Consider the following 8421-nt stretch of genomic DNA (forward strand, 5'->3'; position numbering starts at 1 on the left):
TGTTTCCCTCAATTAGCGTCTTACATAGATGGAAGAAGCTTTCAATAAAGCACACATTAAATACAACGTGAAAATGAGTTCTGAGAACATAACTGCACAGATGAGAAGCATGAGTAGAGTTTCTTAAACTTTAATGACTAAATTGCATTTTTACTCATTTATCAACCTTTTAAAATATTAACGCTGTGGGATCTCTTAACAGCATTTCTATTTTAGGGGGAAGCTTCCTCAGACATATATCATGGTGTGATATAAGATTTATGGAATTCCAGGACACTCAGAAATATATCTACCCAGAAATATAGCCCTTATTATGGTTCCCAAACTGCAAACAGGTGAGGTAGATGAATACACAACACATGGATCCAAGGACATTAGATGTCTTTTATAAAAAAATAAAACCCTGGGTGATTCCAGGATGACAGTGAAAAGATAATCTCCATATTTGAATGGGAGTAGGGAAGCTGGATCTCATAACCACGATGTTTGCACCCAAAATTCACCATCCCCATGATCATCTCTGTCACTAAGAACAACTGCCACTACTGTGCTCGCCTAACGAGGTGGAAAGGGGCGCTTCCTCCCCATTTCACTCTCTGGTCCAAGTGAAGACACATGAGCCTTCCTTCATAGTCTGTACTACAGCTTGAGCCCATGCTGGAATGTTTAAATGAGACCTTTCTAAAGGCTCAGGAATAACAAAAGGAAAGAAAATGCAGATGTAAGCTGAAGTTCTCCCTATCCCTTTGTTCTAGAAGAAATTCCTTTAAACCATCTGCTACGCCCCCTCTATCACCAATTACCAGGGCCTGGGAAAGTCCAGAAACTTGTCAGGAGCCTACAGCCTCAGGTCTCTTCTGCCCTAGGTGTCCTGTTCCCGGATGCTACTTCTGCCTTTGCACTGAATCAGACAATATACAGAAATCAGCATCTTCTTACTTCCCCAAAAGAGCATGCACACTCACACGTACACACAGCACAGCACCACACAATCTAGACGACTAAAGATTCTACACAGGAGTCCAAGGGAAGTGAGGGCTTACATCACATACATCAAACAAGTGAAAAATCCCTTCCTGAACATTGGCTATCCCCAAGTCCCCTACCCACTCTGGGGCTGACAGACATCTCTCCATCTTGCTGTTCTCCTTAGCAATGCCCAGTCTCCTCTACTCATCTCTCATTTCCCCCTCCTTATGTTTTCTCAACCCCTCATCCCCTCAGAAGCCACACAAGTTCCTCTCCTTGTCTTCTGCATGGCAGTTTAGTGACCATCTTTGGCTATTAAACCCTTGGGATACCCTTGGGACCTCATCCTCCACCCCCAGAAATTTATCAAAGAATTTCTTCCACATGCTACAGTGTATTTCTAAGTATAATTCTGCTGAATAGCACTTTATCTGTATTTGTACAGAAATAAGCCTCCAAAATAAGATAAAATTAGGGAAACTACTTTGCAAATATTACCTGCCCTCAGTGGTCACAGACCAGATCCCATCCAAGCTTCAGGTCTGCCTTTACGTGGTGGGCATTACGCGGAGACCACCACTACCCAGTGGTACAAGTTCCTCGACATCTAGACCCATGAGACCACAAGCAGGACACAGCAGCTTAGGAGCTACCTTTCAGTAGCTGGCTTTCCACCTGAGGATCTATCTACATTCACTTTAGTGACTCAGGAAATCCCTCCTTTCTGAGAAAACCAATGACTTTCCCCAGCAGACTAAACATGGTCACACAGTAGTGGCAGCATCAGGGCCAGCTTCCAGGGCACGCGACCTGTGCTGCCACACAAGGCCCCACGCTTAGAAAGGCCCTGTGCTTCATTTAATATTCTGTAGTCATCACCTTCAAATTCTTAATAGTCACTGAATGAGTCATTGAACATTTTCATTTCGCATTGGGCCCCACCAATTATGCAGCTGCTCCTGCCCAATATTTATATAAGAGGTACAGGCACAGAGAACGGACAGAGAACGGGGGGTGGGTCTTCTCCTTACAATGGCCTTAGAAACAGCAGCAGAAATGATCTTAGTAGTCATTACATACAAAGCGTCTCTGTCAGATGAGAAAATGGAGTGCCAAAGATGGGGAGGAAATGGCATCAATTCTCAGAACTCACTGGTGGGAGGGCCATTGCTTTGCACAACTCCATGGGGCATCAGCCTCATTATCTTATAGCTGCAGAAGTCACCATCCACCTTATTCTCTATGTGGACTGCTATCCCTGGAGATGGGTCACACAGTGACTCAGAACTAGGTCTCCAAACCAGCATGCTCTCCCCCTTGCACCACCCTAGCTCTGGGGTACATCCCGCCTTCCAAAGCATTTGTTCTCTTTCCTGTGTCCACAGGGAACATGCACTTGAGCAGAGCAAAGGCAATATTGGACATTTCTAGGAACAGGTGCCTGGAGAACTGGGGAGGATTCTAAATGGTGATAGAAACCAGAAATTCATAAAGAAAAGGAGGCTCAGGGAACAATTTTTTGTTCTAAATTAGATTTCATAATGCTGGCAGGAAGATGAAAACACTAGAAAGGCAAAGCTGGAGTGGGTGGCTGACAGCTGTAGGCAGCTGGAGTGAAGAGAAAGAATAGGAAGACCATTAATGTGCAGCAGTGGGAAAAGGACCTAGAAATAATGAACGTAAAACCCCACTGAGGACCGAGATGACACAATTAGAGACACATAATGGGCCAGTAACGTAGTTACTTAGTGCCTTTATTCTCTGCTAAAGGAGTTTTAATTTGCTACTAAGAATTTTGATGTGCTAACATGTATTGCCCAAGGAAAGGAACACACTGTTCAAATCTCAAGGTCATTTCGACCGGGTTTTGAGACCTCTCCAAATAGGGCATATCTGAGTCCACCTCTGGCAGGAGGTTTGACTGAGGCAAGACTGGCCTCGGGGTACACTCCTCTTGTGGTCATGTGCAGTCACTGCCCTGCCCCTGTGATTGCCTCTGGTGTCTGGGAATTCTTTTTCTATTGGGAGATTCAAAGAAAAATTTTAAAACGTACAATCTGCAACCTACATTAAAGTACAGTCCCAGGGATAGTCTCAGATGGGAAATATGAATTTGGTGAAAAAGCATCTGAATATGTGGAGTAAATTCGAAAACAGAACCATCTGTTGAATAATCGGATCCAGTAGACTCCACACTTTGTACCACCAGCTGCTGTCAAATAGGAGATTATGAAACCTTGTAATAAGTGCTCCACTAAGCCTGTTTTCTTATTTCAGGGTTATTTTGGGGCAGAACCGCAAGGCTAGGGGGATGAAGCTCTGGAGTCTTTTTACGTAAGCATTTATTCTAAGTGCGTCTTTCAATCTGGCCATGCACTATGGATGTAAAAGTGACCCCAAGCCTCATTTGTGAGGTTGGAAGAGGAGCATAAAAAGCAAATTCCACCACTCCTCCGCTCCCTCTTGAGTATGAATTCTCACTTCCTCTCCTGTCTGTCCCAGTGTTTCTCCACCATCTTCCATCCTCTGCTCCTCCATGACCCAGTGTGGTCAGATACTCTCGGACATGGCATGGGAAAAGAAACTGAAACGGATTTAAGGATCAATATTTCAGGGCTTTTTTTCTTGGCTTCTGGCTTTGACCACAGATTCGAAGGAGAATTGTTCAGGCAGAGGAGAGTTCAATAATCCTCTCAGTGAAAAGACAAGAGGAAAAGAAGCTGGAACATTCTTCCCACTTCTACTCCATAACATCTCTTACTTCTTTGGTTCCTCTCTGGCTCCACAAACTCTTGTTCTGAGTAAGTCTTGCTTTCATTGATGACTGAACTACTCTGAGGGTGGGCAGATAAAAGGTCCCTGTGATTATAGTTCCACAAGACAGTTCAGACTTACGAGAATCTGGAGCAAAGGGTTTATTTAATTCAAGAGCTTCCTTATATCTGGTCAAAACCTTAGAGTCTTTCTCAGTTCCTGACTTTTTCTCATTACCCACATCTCATCCAACAACTAGTCCTTTTGCCTGTGTTCTCAAAGTACATCCCAAAGTCCTCTTCACTCCCTCTGCACCTCTGGCCTCAATAACTGTCTCCTAACTTGTCTTGCCCCACCTCAAGCCTATTTCCAGCCAGTAGCAAGAGGGGTCTTTGAGAAGTTAATTCAAATGGTGTGATTTTCTGCTTCAAATCCTCCAAAGGCTTCTTTGCACCTAGAATAAAGTCAAACTCTACCATGTCCTCTACAATCTGGTCTAACATGATATGATCACTCAAATCTATTATCTCATCTATTATCACTCTTCCCCTCACCCACAACACTTCGGAGACACCAGCCTTCCTGTTTCTCAGATAGGCTATTTTGATTCCTAGCTGGGGGTCTTGCCATTGGTCATCTCTCTATGTTCAGAACATTCTCTCCCTGGGTCTTCCCATAGCTTCTTCCTTCTTGCTCTGACCACCCATGAAAGTAGCTGCCACCTCCTGGTCCCCAAGTCACTCTCTTGTCCTCCTCTGGCTTGTTTCCTTCACAGTAGTGAACACAATCTGAAATTCAAAGGCTTATGTATTTGATTATTTGCTTGTATACTGCCTATCTTCCTTCACCCAAATGCAACCTCACTGAAGCCTGAGAATGTTTCTGAAGTGTTCACTCCTGTGCCCAGGCCAGTGTTTAAAAAAATGCCTTGTGAAATGAATAAATTCCTAGCTGGAGATGCCAGAAAGGGATTTGGGACTGAGGATACTGAATACATCCAATCTCTTTTTAAGGCTTCAAGTTCAGTGATTTCAGAGCATCATTTGAAAATTTGGGCCAACATAGTGCTTTTGTCTGACAAATACACACATGTTTATCACCAAGGATAACATACTTAGACACCATACACTCTGTGTGGAGCCTGTTTTCCCACTGACACGTAGCTATGAACAGAGCAACAAACCCCACGTTTGGGAAGTGCCCAATCGTTTTCAAAGTGCATTCACCCAACAACTCCCTTTACCCTTTCACAGCAGCCCTGTGAGGTCATCAGGGGAGGAACGACTCCTATTTCACCGGTGTTGAAACTGAGGTACAGTGACACTGAATTCCTACAAGGGTTCAGAGACAGGGAAGGAACTACAGCCCAAGCTTTCTGGCTTCCTACTCTGCCAGGCTGCCTCTCATTATCTCATCTGATGCTCACAATGTCCTTGGGAGGTTGGAAGGGCAGGGTAGAAATCCCTGTGACATTCCAGTGAAATTTTCACATTACACACATGCATGCCAACCCCGGCTGGGAAACCCCAGTCTGCACCGATCGAACTGGGAAACATGGTTACAGGGGGCTCTCTTAATGCCACACAAGTGGTAAGGCAGGCCCTTCCAAGCTGCTGTTCTGTGTGCAGCACCGACAAAAGATGGACCCATGCGTTCTCCAGCGCCACCTGCCCCAGTATCCAAGTCACAGCCTCTCTGATTCCTCTCTCTCCTTTACCATTGACCACCCACCTGCCCACTAAGTCTCCATGCAAGGTCAGCTCTCCTTGCAACCATCACCCTTTCTCACACCACTCTTCATCCCTTAGCTGCAAGCAAGACTGCTAGGATTACAAAACTAGTGTGACCTTAGCAAGCTCTTTAACTTCTCCATGCCCATTTCCTTATCCGTAAAATGGGGGTAGTAAGTAGCACTGATCTCACAGGAGTGTTATGAGGATTAAATCCGTCAATGTCTATAAAGCGTTCAGCACAGGGCACAGAGCAGATGCCATGGAGCTGTGAGCTGTAATTATCATCATTAGTCTTTCTAGGTCCTCGTAAACACTCCTTTGGATTCTTGTTTCAGTCTCCTAACAAGACCCTTAACTTATATCTTGCCCACCCCCTCCACTCACCACAGAGTTTCTTAACATATAAAATGGACCATGTCACTCCTTGGTTCAGAACTCTCAGTGGTGTTTCGCCGAACTCTGGATGAAATTCAGTTGCTTTATGCTAGCCCAAAAGGTCATGGTCTGGCCACTTCATCCTTCTCCCACCTTACCTTATGCCAGTTCTGTTTTGGTAATTTGGTTACAGCCTTACTGGCCCTCTGACAAGTTCCAGAACACACTAAATTCTTTTATACCCCAGACCCTTTGCACATGCTATTTCTGTGTCTTACACTCTCTTCCCCTTGTTCTTCATATCCTCTGGTCTCAGCTCAGAGCAGCCTTCCCGTATGCATTATTTGAGAGGGATTAGCCACATTCATGATTTTCTGCCTTGGTCCTCATATTATTTCTTAACAGCACTTATCAAACTTCCTAATTATTGCATATAATTGTTTCTTTACTTATTTTTGTTGCTCTTTTCTCTCTTCAAAATGAAAATCTTGTGACTGCCAATGAAAAGCCAGTGACTATGACTATCTTATCACAGAAGTAGAATTTAGAGTAAAGCCCAGGACATATAAGTGCTTCATAAATATTTGCTGAATGAATATTGAAGTTGCATGATCATGACCTAGCCAATATTTTCTCCCCACTTTTGGATAGATGAATGCCAGCATGTGACTGCTATAAACAGTCAAACCCGTTTGAACATGGAGACATGACTTATAGAAATGACAGCATGTGCTCACAGCCAACACTATTCCCAGTCCCATGAATTTTATTTCTCTTGCAGTTTTTGACCACAGCTTCTATTTTAGAAGAATAAATAACATGAAAAAGTTTCAAAGATGCTTTAAGAAACCAGCTTTGAAAAAAAAATTATTTCTTGATGCTATACACACACACACATACACTTTATATGCATAAAAAGCAAAGCTTCCCAGAGGAGGAAATAAAAAGAGAAGTGTGATGGTTGCAGACACATAAATGGATCTGAACAACTGAAATGTCACCCATGAGTTTCACTAAAGAGGAATTAAAGGGAATTTCATTAAATTTCTCCAAGTTTTGATGGGAAGGGAAATGAAGCCTATTAAAATTGGTTGTGTTACTGAAAGTTGAAGCCGTGGCAGTGTGGATGCGTGTGTGTGTGTGTGTGTGTGTGTGTGTGTGTGTGTGTGTGTGGTGGAAGAAGGGGAGGTGGGCAGATTATTAAGGCCAGAAAACCTCATCAGCAGTGGTGCAGTCCTGCTGCTTGGCACAAGCACTTTGAAGATTTCCCATAAGTTTGTAACCACAGAAAGAGCCAAGTAGCTTGGATGTCTGCCTCCTTCCTCCCGCCCTCCTTCCTTTTCTCCCTTCCTTCCTTTCCCAAATCTTGACTGAGCTTCTGTTATATGCCAGGTGCTTTACCAGGCACTATTAAATCAAAGCTGATAAAGACCTAGTCCCTGCACTCAGGGGACCCACTTATCTGTAGAGAAGGAAGTTGCTTAAACAAGAAGTGAGCCCAAAACATCACAACTACAAAGGGAGATACAAACTACAAGGGCAGCATGATAACTTTTATTTAGGGACAGCTAGAGTACAGGGTTATGGTCAGGAAGGCTTCTCAGTGGTGGTGACAACTGCACTGGGCTTTGTAGTTTCCATGGGAGTTGGTGCATTATCAGGTGAGGACAGGCATGCCATTTGGTGGTAAGAGCCAGGGCAGAGATCCTATACTGCCATCCTGCGTCCTTCAGCTCTACCGCGTTTGTTCACCCATCCCTCTCTTCATCTCCGCACACCCCCCTCTTCCCCCCAAAACTTCCCCCTCGGACAGGCACTGCAAAATCAACCCACATCTCTGCAGTTCAAGGAAAGCACACAGTCTCCAAGTACGAAGCTTTGCTGCTTCCTGGCTGGGTGTCTCGAAGCAAGCTACTGACTTCTCGGGACCCAATTTCCTCACTGGTAAAATGACAATGAACGTATTATCGACCCACTTTACAAGATTATGTGAGCACGGTGGACAGAAGATAGCAGTGCGTGTAAAGCTGCACTTGCGCTTGAGAGGACGTTTATTTAAAAAAAAAAAAAAATCTGTACTCACAACTGCAAAGCAGCAACCAGGAGCGAAGGCCTACGCTGCCACAGGTGGATGACAAGGCCCGGACCGTTCCCCTCCTCAGACGCTGGAAGGTTTAACACCCAGAATGCCCTTCGGGAGGCGCTCGCCGAGCCTTCAGTCCACGCATGCGCTTCGCTCTGACGCAGACTCCGTGGCCCGCGGTCACGCCGCCCTGCCCTGGACTCGCATCTGACCAGGATCACGTTGATGTCAGGGGAAGCCGCTCTGACTCCGGCTCAGGCGCAACCTGACACTGGGGTTTTCTTTCACCAGCCGGCGAGAAAACATGTGGGATGAATTAACGACGCCAACTAGGGAAATCAACAGCAGGCGGACTTCAATCGGCCCCCAGACAAGGGAGCGGGGTTACCCGGGCGCCCGTGTGCCCTGCACTGCGAGGGCCTCAGAGCACGCCCGGCCTCCTCCCGCCCCCAGAGTTGCTCTCTGGTCAGCCCTCCGGCCCAGAGACGTGGGATTTGAACCCAGCTA

The 8421-nt window shown here is 45.4% G+C and overlaps 1 long non-coding RNA gene across 1 annotated transcript in view; it reads right to left on the minus strand.

The window, feature by feature from the left end:
- LOC116667695 overlaps positions 1-8000 on the minus strand; it is a 299877-nt gene extending 291877 nt beyond the window's left edge. Inside the window, exon 1 of the long non-coding RNA XR_004324683.1 lies at positions 7915-8000. This is a non-coding gene — a long non-coding RNA (uncharacterized LOC116667695). The remainder of the gene's footprint in view (positions 1-7914) is intronic.
- Positions 8001-8421: the final 421 nt, after the last annotated feature.

Source organism: Camelus ferus, chromosome 12 (genome assembly GCF_009834535.1).
Source record: "Camelus ferus isolate YT-003-E chromosome 12, BCGSAC_Cfer_1.0, whole genome shotgun sequence".
Classification (NCBI taxonomy): domain Eukaryota; kingdom Metazoa; phylum Chordata; class Mammalia; order Artiodactyla; family Camelidae; genus Camelus; species Camelus ferus.